The 13856-nt window shown below is 41.0% G+C and overlaps 1 protein-coding gene across 1 annotated transcript in view; it reads left to right on the top strand.

The window, feature by feature from the left end:
* Positions 1-13856, top strand: part of SLC24A3 (solute carrier family 24 member 3) — a 545985-nt gene that overhangs the window by 305348 nt on the left and 226781 nt on the right. The window lies entirely within an intron of this gene.

Consider the following 13856-nt stretch of genomic DNA (forward strand, 5'->3'; position numbering starts at 1 on the left):
AGCACTCCCTTTAGTATATCTTGCAGTGCTGGTTTGGTGAAGGTGTATTCCTTTAGCCTTCTTTTGTCTGGGAAACTCCCAATTTTGCCTGCCATTTTAATTGAGAGCCTTGCTGGGTAGAGCACTCTTGGTTGCAGGCCTCTGCTTTTCAGGACTTGGAATATTTCTTGCCATTCCCTTCTGGCTTGCAGTGTTTCTGTGGAGAAGTCAGCTGCTAGCCATATCGGGGCCACCTTGTATGTTACTACCTGTTTCTCCCTTGCTTGCTTTAGGATTCTCTGTTTGTCTTTGATATTTGCCATTTTAATTGTGATGTATCTTGGAGTGGGCCCCATTGGGTTCCTCTTGAATGGGACCCTCTGTGGTTCCTGGACTTCTGTGACTTTTTCTTTTCTCATGTTAGGGAAGTTTTCCATCATTACTTTTTCAAACAGGTTCTCTATCCCTTGCTCCACTTCTTCTGGTATCCCTATTATATGGCTATTATTACATTTCAGGTTGCCCTGAATTTCCCTAAATGTTTCTTCATTCTTTTTGAGTCTTTTTTCATTTTCTTGCTTTTTCCTGGAGCTTTTTTCTACCTTGTCCTCCAGCTCGCTGATTTGATCCTCTGCTTCATTGAGCCTGCTTTTGATTCTTTCTACTGTGTTCTTCAATTCAGAAGTTGTATTCTTCATTTCCTCTTGCCTCTCATTGATAGTTTCTATGCCCCTTTTCATGCTGATATAGTTTGCAGTAAGTTCCTCGCAATTTCCCTGTAGTTTTTGGCAATTATCTTTGAGCTCACTGAGCTTCCTCAGAACCATTGCTTTAAACTTAGTATTTGATAGTTTACCTGCCTCTATTTCCTTTAGTTTTCTTTTGGGGGATTCCTCCTTTCCCGCCAATTATGGGGTGTTTGTTTGTCTTCCTAATATTGGCAAGACTCTTCTTTTTTGCTTCTGCTTCTTAAATTGATCTGTCTTGATTTCCTGACTTTGTGGTGTGAATTTCTATGGTAGGCGGCTGCCTTTTTTTTCCCTTTCTTTCTGCACCTGCCTCTAATGATATCAGCTGTTGACCCTGTCTGACCTTTGGCAGTCTCAAGCTTACACTTGAGTGACTTCCAGGAATCTACTGTCTGTGTTTCTCCACCAGTTAATCTAGTCACTCTGCCCTCAGCAGTCAGACTTAGACACCACACAGTGGGGCAGAGTCCCTTCTGTGGGAGGGGTTATTGTGTCCTTTCATGCTGCTGCCACTCAGGGAAGTAGTCTTCCTGACCAAGATGGCTGCTGCCATATGGGGGAGGAGTCAGCACCCTAATCCCCCTGACTACTCCCTCAGTTCTGTCCCCAAAGCCTCTGTCTCCAAACTCTCCTCAAGAAATTCCAGGCCACTCTGTTTCCCCTTTATAGTCAGGGATCTACTATCTGTGACTTCCATCCTGTATTCAGCACCCAGGCCTGTGCAATGCCTGACCAGGTCAGAGCCTCCTGGGGTTAGTGCTATTTTGTCCTTTCATGCTGCTGCTGCTCAGAGGAGTGGTCTGCCTGAGGAAGAAGGCAGCTGCAGAATGGGTGGTGAGTCAGCACCAGGACCGCACCATCCACTTTCTCAGTTCTTTCCCCAAAGCTCCTTCCTCAGTCTTCTCAGTCTTCCTCAGGTGGCTCCAGCTCACTCTGACCCCATCCTTACCAGAGCCCAGGGTAAGTGGCTGCCACTAAAAATCTTTGCGTTGGCCCTTCAAATGGCTTTTTGTGTCTCCAGATACTTGTCTCTGGCAGAGAGCAATGCTACACTTTTCACAGCTGGCTGTTGTCTTTGTGCTTTTTGGGCTCTGGTGCTGTAGGCTAGAGATCCCCACTTATGGTTTAGACCCCTCTCTTCTCAGGGGGCTTCAACTGACTGTTTCAGTATCCTTCTGGTGCTACCCACCATGGGCACCTAGCCCACCTTCTTGAGCCTCTACCACACTTCTTACCAGTTAGGTTGTGCTAAAGCCAATTCCCCTGTCTGTCCGAGGTTATAAGGCTCCTCTCTCACTATTGTTCAGTTGTTTTCCAGGTTATTTCTCCACAGTTTAGTTGTAATTCCTGACTGGTCCTGAGAGGAGGTCAGTGTGACTTCCACTCACTCTTCTGCCATCTTGAAGTCAATTTTGTGAGTTTTCTTAGATATTTATTATAGATCAAATTTTAAGTTAATGTTTTTAAATGGGTAACCATCTAGTACATCTGCTTAAATATGTTTGATACCTTCAGTGAATCTATAGAAATACTTTTAATCTCCCCTCTCCCCTTTTTAATGGGTTATACTCTTTTGAGGTATAGATAAAAGAAATTATGGCAGCAATTAATATTGCCAGGCACAAAGAATCCCAGTTATTCTTTTATTTTAGGACTTTGTCAGGAAAGCTTTAGTGTAGGAAAATAAGAAGCCCCCATTCCCATTCCTATACCTATGCCAGGCATTGTTAATGGATCCTAATGCTTTACCACATTGAGCCCCATCGAAGTCTCAGCCTAACAGTAAGCATTACCAATCAACTGATGAAGGTATGAGATGAAATCTATTTTCTATCCCCAAAATTGATGACCATGGAATAACATTGTGGAGAAAGAGAAAGAGGAGATTTTCAAAGAGGGAGCAGAAGGAAGACTTTAACTGTGCTTCTCATTAAATCCTTTTGTTATTATCTTTCCATTTGTAGACCAATACTAAAGATTGCTTCCAGCTCTGAACTTTGATGAATTAACATTTTAAAAAATCACTCATTTTGAAACCTGCAGTCTTTTATTATGCACACTTTATCTTCTATAAAGTAAATGCATAAAGAGTTAACATTTTCAATATAGATTCTTATAGGGAATTACTACATTCAAAACAAACTATTTTAATTACATTTATCCTAAAAAGGTTTTCCATGTAGCCTCATCCTCTCTAAGGGTGCTGAGGAGGAATGGGCATTCCTTCTTACCACAAGTGTTTTCTTAAGAAGCTATTTAGTGGGTTTCTGCATACATCAACTTGGTTTGAATTTCTCTGGATCAATAAGCAGACTTGAGAACATAAGAGATGTAGCACCAGAGTCAGACCCAGTTCATCCATCTAAACATTCTGTCTCTGATGTTGGCACCAAGGGACATTTTGAGGACCAGAGCAGTCCAAGAATGGCATAAATTTTTGATACCACAGGGCTATTTACCATAAATATTTTATTTCCTTTAATTAAAATTCATTATTAACACAGCCATGGTATTCCCACATGAGCAACAAATGCAAGTTGTAGGCTCTTGCCCCTGCTGCTGCCATCTACTGCCATGTTTGTGGCCTGAAACCACTATATTATTCACTGTATTTTCTACAGTAGCTACTGGCTCAGAGCCATGAGCAGCATTGATGTCATAGCTTTTTATTATTGATAAAGAAATATGTTTCTAGTTCATCAAATTACATTCCAATACTCTGCCAGGCCAAAAGTCTACGTAACTAATGATTGAGGTTCTTTAGTTGCAGAGTGTCCATTCCCTTCCAAGAGAAAAGCTTGTGGGATGATTCTTTAAAGTCTTCTGCCAATATGGAAATGAGAAAAAGAACTCCAAAGTAGAAATCAAGGAACTTGTCATGGGTGTTGGATCAACTTCAACACCATGAGAAAGAGGTATAAGACAGTCTACCAACTTGCATTCAGCAGTGAGGTAGTTCTATGCTTCTATTGACAATGCAGGATGCATCATTTCTCTATAAATGCATGGAAATGAGGCCATTGAGGACTGTTGCCATTATTGGGAGGAAATTCACTTTTGAGTGAGTCCTTTGCTAGAAAATTTAACGTTTGTTGAAATGGAAGTGTGCAAAAGTGTGAAATTCCTACCTCGCTCTCCTTGTCTAAATATGAGTTTGCCAGATGTAGATGCTGAGGCAGACTCAAGTACAGATTTATTTGGGAGATGATCCAGACAGGGGAGTCCATAATTGAGACAAGGAAGGGAAGGTTGCCAGTCAAAAGAGTGTCATGAAGCAAGTTGTCCCCATGGACAACTAGAGCTTAATCCTGAGGAGACTTGGAACAAACAGTGGAGAACACACCTCAGCATTATCTCATGCCAGTGGGGAGGTAGCTGAAGTTGATGGTTTCTTCTTGGGGAAAGAGCCATAATAATTATTCAGAGCATCTGGCCTTAAGTATCTAGGCAGAATTCCCTTTCTCAGCTTTGGAGAAAGCCCTCAGGCAAAGGGATACAAGTGCTGACAGTTGCTGAGCATGAAGGTGGTAGGACCCCAGGAATGTGGGAAGGGCATTGATGTTTTGGGGAACACCCCTTGTCCATATTTCTCCCTTTCAGTTGTTTAATAAAGTAAAATGGGCTAGCATTTGATAATTAGTTGCCTGATTCTAAGTACTACATAGTTCATAAGTATCATAGTTAATCCTCTTAACCACATAAACTAGTACTGTATTTATTCTTCCATTTTGCACTAGTATTGCTTTTATTCTCCTGTTTTTCACATCAAGACTGAAAGAGGTTAAGTAATTTCTCCAAGGCCACATAACTCATGAATGGTGGAGGAGGGCTTCAAATTTAGGTCTTCAGACTCTTGGAAAATGCCTGGCTGCCTGTGGTAAGCAAATGTCACCACATAAGTAATTGGCTGAAGCAAATTTTCTCAGCAAATTTGACTGGTAATATCTTTTTGATTGATAGTTTGATGAGCACTCTCTTGAAGCTTATGGTTACTGTGACCTGTGGTTGTATCATCCTTCACAAAGATGCTATTCATGATCTTGTTTCCAGGCACACATCATTCCACTGAATCCAGAACTTGATCTGGCTTGTTTCACTTAGCATAATATTCTCCACGTCCACCCATGCTGTTGCAAAAGTGAGACTTACTTCTTTTCTTTTTTTGTCTGAGCAGTATTCATTGTATAAATGTACAATAGCTTTTTTATCTACTCATCTGCTGATGGGCACTTGGACTGCTTCCAACTCTTGACTATTGTAAATATCACCACAATTAATATAGAGGTGCATGCAGTTTTTTCAATTAAGTGTTTTGGGATTCTTTAGATATACAGTTTGTATTCTCAGAAGAGGTATCACTGGGTCATAAGGAAGTTCCTTTTTTAATTTTTTGAGGAAACTCCATACTGTTATCTACGTGGCTATAGAAATCTGCATTTTCACCAACAAACCAAAGGGTTCCCCTTTCTCCACATCCTCACCAGCACTTGTTGTTTGTTGACTTACTGATGATAGTCATTCTGATAGGTGTGAGATGGTATCTTATTGTGGTTTTAATTTGTATTTCTCTGATGATTAGTGATGTTGAGCATCTTTTCATATATATTTTGGCCATCTGTATATCTTCTTTGCAGAAGTGTCTATTCAAGTCCTTTGCCCATTTTTTAATTGGGTTGGGGTTTTTGGTATTGAATTCTGTAACTTCTTTATAAATTTTGGATATTAACACCTTGGATGTGTTATTGGCAAATATGTTCTCCCATACAGTGAGTTCCCTTTTCATTTTATTGATGGTTTCCTTTCCCATGCAAAAATGTTTTAATTTGAAAAGTCTCATTTGTTTATTTTTTTTTTCATTTGGTTCCCTTGCCTGAGGTGATATGTAAGAAAAAATACTGCTACAAGAAATGTCCAAGATTTTACTGCCTATGTTTTCTTCTATGAATTTTATGGTTTCAAGTCTAACATTTTGGTCTTTAATCTGCTTTGAGTTTATTTTTGTATATGGTGTAAAAAGGTGGTCTGGTTTCATTTCTTTACATGTATATGTCCAATTTTCCTAGCACTATTTATTGAATAGACTATCTTCACTTATATGTGGAATCTAATGAACAAAATAAAATTAACAAGTGGAGAAAGACTCATGGATACAGAAAACAAACTGACACCTGTGGGAAGGGGAGAGCACTGGGGACTGGGTGAGAAGGATGAAGGGATTAAGCAAATAAAAAAAGAGAGACTCCTAGACATAGAAAACAGGCTGATGATTCCCAGAGGGGAGAGGTTGGGGAGGAGGTAAAACAGGGTACAGGGTGGATAAATGTTGATAGAAGGAGACTTGGCTTGGCATGGATAACATACAATACTATATACAGATGGTGTATTGTAGAATTGTACACCTGAAACCTATGTAATTTTATTAACCAATATCATCTCAATAAATTCAAATAAAAATAAAAATAAAATAAATTAGACTCAGAAGCAAGACGGTGGAGGAGTAAGTGGAAGTCACACTGACCTCCTCCTAGGACCAATCTGGAACTACAAATTGTGGAGACATCACCTGGAACAAGCAGCTGAACAATAGCGAGAGAGGAGACCTGTAACCTTGGAGACAGAATAATCAGCTTTAGTGCAATCTAACTGGTAAGGAGTGTGTTAGAGACTCAAGAAAGTGGGCAAGGCACGCAGGGACAGCAGCACCAGAAGGATATTGAAATGCCCAGTTGGATCCCCCTAAGAAGAGTGGGGTCTAAACCAAAAGCAGGTATCTCTGGTCTAGAGCACCAGAGCCCAAAAAATACACAGAAAACAGACATGTGCAAAAAGCAGCAGGGTTGCTCTCTGCCAGAGACAGGTGGCTGGAGATGAAAAGAGCTGTTTAAAAGGCCAATACATAAATTTTTATTTGCAGCTACTTACCCTGGTCTCCGGAAAAGGTGCGAACAGTGTGGGCTAGAGATGCCTGAGGAGAGACTGAGGAAGGAGGCTTTGGGGAAAGAACTGAGAGAGTAACTGGCGGCATCTCAGTGCTGACCCATCCCCCATAGAAAAGCCACCTTCCTCAGGCAGAGACTGCTCCCTGTAGCAGCAGCAGCAGCAGAGGATCCAATAGCCCCACCCTTAGGGGAGATTCCACCCTGCCCTGTACTGTCTAAGCTGGCCGTTGAGTGCAGAGTGGCAGCCACAGATAGTAGATCCTTAGCTAAAGGGTGAACAGAGTGGTCTGGAGACACTTGAGGAGAGACTGAGGATGAAGGCTTCGGGGAGAGAACGGAGAGAGTAGCCAGTGGGATCACAGTCCTGACTCTTCCCCCATGTGGCAACAGCCATCTTACTCAGGCAGAGACTACTCCCCTGAGCGACATCAACATCAGAGGATCCAATAACCCTACCCCCAGAAAGGACTCTGCCCCTCCCTGAGCTGTCTAAACCGGCCTGCTGAGTGCAGAATGACTAGATTAACAGCTGAAGGTGACAGCCACAAACAGTAGATTCCTGGAAGTCTTTAACAGACAGCTTAATATCAGACAGGGACAACATCTAACATCATCAGAGGCAGATCCAGAAAGAAAAAACAGCAGTCTCCTACCATAAAAGTCCACACCACAAAGTCAGGAAATCAAGACAGATCAACTGAAGAAGCAGAAGAAAAAAAGAAGAGTCTCACAAAAAATGGGAAGACAAAGAAACACCCCTCACTTGAAGGGAAAGGAGAAATCCCCAGGAAGAGAACTAAATGAAATAGAGGTAAGTAAACTATCAGATACTGAGTTCCAAACAATGGTTATAAAGGAGCTCAATGAGCTCAGTGAGCTCAGAGAGAATTACAAAAAACTACAGAGAAACTACAAGGAACTTACTGCAAACTATATCAGCATGAAAAAGGACATAGAAACTATCAATAAGAGGCAAGAGGAAAGGAAGAATACAATTTCAGAATTGAAGAACACAGTAGAAGTAATCAAAAAGCAGGCTAGATGAAGCTGAGGATTGAATCAGGGAGCGGGAGGACAAGGTAGAACAAAGCTCCCAGAAAGAGCAAGAAAATGAAAAAAGACTCAAAAAGAATGAAGAGGCATTCAGAAAAATGCAGAAAAACCTGAAACATAATAATATCTGTATAATACGGATACCAGACTGAGAAGAGGATGAGGAAGGGATAGGGAACCTGTTTGAAAAAGTAATGATGGAAAACTGCCCTAACTGGAGGAGAGAAAAAGCCACACAAGTCCAGGAAATGCAGAGGGTCTCATTCAAGAGGAATTCAATGAGGCCCACTCCAAGACACATCATCATTAAAATGTCAAACATCAAAGACAAATAGAGGATCCTAAGGGCAGCAAGGGAGAAACAGGTAGTAACATACAATGTGACCCCAATACGGCTAGCAGCTGACTCTCAACAGAAACACTACAAACCAGAAGGGAATGACAAGAAATATTCCAAGTCCTGAAAAGCAGAGGCATGCAACCAAGAGTGCTCTACCCACAAGGCTCTCAATTAAAATGGAAGGTGAAATAAGGAGTTTCCCAGACAAAAGAGGGCTAAAGGAATACACTTTCACCAAACCAGCACTGCAAAATATGCTAAAGGGACTGATATAAGATGACAAAAAAGAGTCTATGAATACCCAGTTCCTTTCACAGTCACCAATACTTGATATTACCAATATATTAATACATATTAATATGTATTAATTATATTAAATTAATTAAAATTAAATTAATGAAATTGAATTAAATTATACGTAATTTAATACATATTAATCTTAATGTGACAATTATGTGTTATTTTAATTGTTCCTTTATTATGTATTGAAACTAAACCTGTTTTTGTATATTTCTTGCCTATTTCTATTATTTTAAAAAAGCTTTAATTGACTTTTTGGTATTCTTTATCCATTTTTTGATTAAAGGTTTGTAGAATTTTTTCCCTAAAAAAAAATAAAGCTATTTACCCTTTTTTAGATTATGGCAAATACTTTCCCATTCTATTAATTGTCCTTTAACGTTTTTTACATGTATATTACAATATAGTGTGAAATGTTTTATGTAGTCATATTGTCAATAGTTTTGTTCATAGCTTCACTGTTTGAATATTTTATTTCAGGGTAAGAAAAATATTAGTTGTATTTTCTCCTAAAACTCTTTCTATTCTACATATTGATTTTTAACTCAGCTGAATATTTCTTGTATGATGTGTGAAATAGGGCTCTATATTTGCTTATTTCAAGTAATAGTGGTCCACGCACCTTATTTGTTGAATAAGCCTAATTTTCCCCATTGATTTGAAATATCAATTTAATCATATATTGCACTGTTAGAAAAATATATACATTTGTCTCTAGAATGCTCATTATATTTCATTGATCTACTTGATTATTTCTGTGCTGATGTCATGTTTAAATTGCTGAGACTTTATAATGGTTTTAAATTTTTTAATACTTTATAATTAACTTTGACATTTAAATACATAAATAAAATCAGTCTGCATTTGAGAGGAAGAAAGGAAGGGAGGGAGGGAGAAGAAAGAAAAGAAAAGGAAAAAGAAAAGAGGGAGGGAGGTAGGGAGATGGAGCTCCTACCTTTTGTGATACATAGATCCAACTGGAGAACATTATGCTAAATGAAATAAGTCAGTTGGTGAAAGACAAATACCATATGATCTCACCTATAAGTGGAATCTATTCAACTAACAAACACATATAATATATTTGTTCCCCTATCATGTAGAAGCTATGAAAAAGCAATAAATATATATTTGAAGTACTTGATAAAGACAAGTTTCTTAATATAAACTAACAAACAAAATAAACCAGGGGCATGGAAACATGGAGCAGAGTGAAAGTGACCATAGCAGATGGGGAAACAGGACAGTGGTGGAAAGAAGGGGAAGGGACTAGACAAAGAACATGTATGAATGACCCATGGACATGGACAACAGAGTGGGGATTGACTGTGAGAGCAGGGACTGGGGGTAGGATGAGTGGAGGTGGGTAAAGGGGGAAAATTTGAGACAACTGTAATAGAATAAACATGATTTAAAAATTTAAAAAATAACAAAAATAAAATATATAAATAAATAAATGGCAGGTGGGAAAATGTATTTTGCCCCTTCTAATACAGGAATCAAAACGCTAGACAGTTAACCCCTGTTATGATCTCAGCTTCTCTACTAATATCTATATAAGCTCAGACTGGTCATTTCCTCTCTTGGGGTCTTGATTTGCTTATTTATAAATTGGGGACAATATTCCCTATCATGTAGAAGCTATGAAAAAGCGATAAATATATATTTGAAGTACTTGATAAAGACAAGTTTCTTATTTAAAGTCAGGATACTTAAATTTTGGGGATGATCTCAAAGAGGGTTGAGGGTTCCCTTGCCTTGAACCTAACCTTTTATCCACTCAGCTGTAACTCTCAAGCATCAGAACTGGGTATTCTTGCTCTTTCTATAACTAGAGCTAACCATGGTACCCAGCACATGGCATGGACTGAATAAATGGGTCTTTTTTGCACATGGTTGATTTTTAAATAAGTTTTCCAGTGTTAAGACATAGTTCTGGATAGGAGACAACCTCCCAGGGGCTGCAGTCCCCCAGGATACCCTGTACCCTCCCATTGCCAGACACTCTCCCTCTTGCACTTGTATGGCTTGAAGGACATCACTGAGTGTAAGAGGAGAATACTGACATGTCTCTGAAACTTTGCCAGAGACTAAATATTTAGAAAATTAAGTTGTGACTATATTCATTTTCACAGTTTCTTTTGTAGATAATTTGGTTCAGGGACCTTCAGTTATGACAGATGTGTACATCTGATCAACAAACACTCCTTAAGTGACTATGCTGGGCACTTAACTAGGCACTGAGGATACAGAAGAGAATAAATTTTCCCCAACCCTAACCACTGGTCTAATGGAGAAGACAGAAGAAACCAAAAATTGTTGCAAGGCAAGGCCTCATGTGAGAAATGCTGCTGCAATGCCAAGGACCATATTAGTTATTGCATTACTCAGGGTGGGCTTGGATATGCTTGGTAACAGACTCCCCAAATCACAGTGGCTAAGAATAAAAATGTTCTTTTTTACTTATGCTGCATATACAAATGTATAAATCAGAAAAGAGGGTGGGATTCTGATTTCTGTCTCTCAGGGATCCGGGCTGATAGAAGATTCATCCCAACATATGTACCCACGAGTGCTTACACAAGAAAATACAAAGCAGTGAATCAGGCACTTGTTTTTAAAGCCTGCCCAGAAATATGACACATATTTGCTCATGTTCTATTAATCAAAGCAAATTGACTGGCCCTACCCGGCCATGAAGGGGACCCACAAGCCTCCTTCCATGTCTCTGGAACAAGGAGAAGGGGTATTTGTGAACTGTCCTAATGGACACCCAAGGTGGAATCCAATTATTGGGGAGTTTACTGGAGTGTCCCTCCCAGTGTCATTTCTCAGCCAATAATTCTGTGTTTATACAAAAAAAAAATCTCCTGGGAGAAATACCCTCTGAGTTCATTCACACTTGTATTCACTTGGTATTTATCATTCTCTTTCATGGACCCTGGCCTGGTGGGCACTGGTCATAGACAGAGAAATGGCAGAGTTCCTGTCCTCTTACAACTCTCAGTGCAGTTGAATCAAAGGCACACACAGGCAACAAATGACTGCAGTTTGATTGGAATATCATTTGTCAAGTACTCACACAGTACAGGAGGGCCACAAAAGGAATCAGGAAGGCTCTGTGGGAGGCTAGTGTTACACCTGGCTGACAAGATTTGCCCAACTCATGCCAGGGGAAGAAGGAGCAGTGAGCTTAATGAGGGGAGCACTAGGACAATGAAAGTGTATAAAACAGAACTGGGAAGTCACCCATCACTGCAGGGGAGGAGCTGAGCGGTGTCAGGACTCGAGATTCTTGGGGCAATTCTCAAGAGGCCAACCAATCAAGTTCACTAGGTTCACAAGTTCATTTGGGATGAAAGTCCCCCCATTGTTCAGGTTCCTTCCGCTCAGATGTGCTATAAGAGTTGGGTTTCAGGAAGAGTTGATCTTCATCTTGGGCTGCTCCATTTGATCAACATGCAATTAGTATGTCTAAAGATGCCACAAATGTCCCTACTGCACCTTTTTTTAAAAAACAAAAAGCAGAAAATACTTTTCATCTCCAGCAAACCTCCATTTAGACTCATCAAACTCAGCCTCAGAAAAGCAGCTAGGAGAGAGGAGCAGGGATGCTGACTGCTGTTGCCTTGGTAAGGGGAATCCACTGGGTTCAGTCTCAGTGGTTTCTATGGGAACAGCGCTGCTTGCCTCTTCTGGCCCCACAGGGATGGGAGATGTACTGAAAGGAAAACTGAGAGGGAGAAAGAGAGGAGCAGAAAAAGACTTGGAGGATTCTGAAGGTATCCAGGGCCCCTTGGCCAGATGAATAGCTGTTCCCAGCATGTCATGTGGGCCGTGTGGTCCCAAAAGACTGCGCATAGGAAGCACTCTAGGTCATACAACTGCTTTGGGCCAAACATCATCCTGGAGAAAGAGATGCCAATGCAAGGCATTCAGGAATTGGTGAGAGGTAGATTTCATCCCAAGATCAGAAAGGAATGTGGCCTCATGCTGGACCAACATCCCATCATTGTTATAATTATGCCTAATAGTGACACATAACAAGGAAGCATGGCTGGAGCTATTTCACATACACTGGTTGTACTCTCCCCAGTATGGGTGACATCCACACACTCGTCCTACAGGTGAAGGAAATGGGTCGTGAGAGGGGAAAGGATAGCCCACAAGAAGTGGAGGTGGGATCCAACCCCTGGCCTAATTCCCCTTGTGCAAAATCCAATCAACAATCCAAGAAAAATTTTAGCTTCTCAAAGATGGGCAAGGATCCTAACCCATACTATGACTAGGAAATGTCCTGGTTCATTTGTATGTGATGTGAGGAAGCATACTCAAGTGGAGGGCAGCTGGAATGGCATCAGTACCACTCTCAGCCTGTGGGAGGCACTGGAAGCCCCATCTTGATTAAAAATGAGGAAACTGAGGCCATAAAGTGCTGGGCAGAGCCTTCCAGTTTAGCAAGCCACCCCGTCTCCTCCAAACACTCTTGCCTTGCATAGCTGGAGCTATTCTGAAAACATTTCCAAGACATGCTGGCAGCACCAAAGTCAAAATCAGCCAGGCAGGGAGTTTGCCTGGTCTTGGGGAAGCAAGCTCAGTTGCTCTGGGAAGCTTTTCTTGAACCATCAGACCACCTGGGCAAAGCTGACCTACTCCATCCCTGGTCAAGGCCCAAGGTCTGCTCCCTTCAGAGTTTTTCATCCTGCTGACACTTACTAGTTGTCAACTGTGCACACTAACTATTTTCTGTGATCCTGGGAGCAGTAAGAAGGAACCTAAGGACATTTTTCAGATTGCCAGTAGGCAAAGGAGGCCCTAAGAGATGAAAACACATGCCACCAAAGGCCATGCCATGCAGGCATCAAGCCCCACATTTCCAAATCCCCAATTGAGGAGCCTTTCCTTGACCCCAGGCTGACCCCTTCCTTAGGAAAATTAAGTATAATCACGCCAACTGCTTTAGAACCACAGCAGAACAACACTTTGTGAAATAAGAGTGTATGCATTGATAGGCCGTGTGTATAGTGCACAAGTAGGGGCTGATGAGATCAGTAGTAAGCATTAGGGATCTCCTCCAAATGAAGCCCCTGCCCATTGGGTCTCCAGTGAGGGCTCCAGTCATATTCTCTGTGGCCAAGATCATATGATAATGTCCTTTGCAAATGAGCTAAAGAAATTTCTAAGATGGTAAAATCAATGCTTAATATCACATTACGGTGCCGCTAACTATGGTATAAATCTTAACCTTCAGGCCCTGCCATGCTAGGTTCAGAATGCAAGTTCCAATAGCAGTTTATCTGGGCCTTTAAACCTAGGCACGGGGCCCCCTTTCTGCCACCTTCACCTCATGCCCACTGCAATGTGCTGATACCAATTATGCATGAGCAAGCTATAGTCTCTCATTCCTACTCATAAAAACATCCTGCATCTCCTCTCTCCCAGTTCCTATGCAAGGGAGGCTTGGAAGATCACAGAGATGGGGGACGTAAGCTGCAA

The sequence above is a fragment of the Pteronotus mesoamericanus genome, unplaced genomic scaffold (assembly GCF_021234165.1).
Source record: "Pteronotus mesoamericanus isolate MK-2021 breed Mesoamerican mustached bat unplaced genomic scaffold, CSHL_Meso_final contig_25, whole genome shotgun sequence".
Classification (NCBI taxonomy): Eukaryota; Metazoa; Chordata; class Mammalia; order Chiroptera; family Mormoopidae; genus Pteronotus; species Pteronotus mesoamericanus.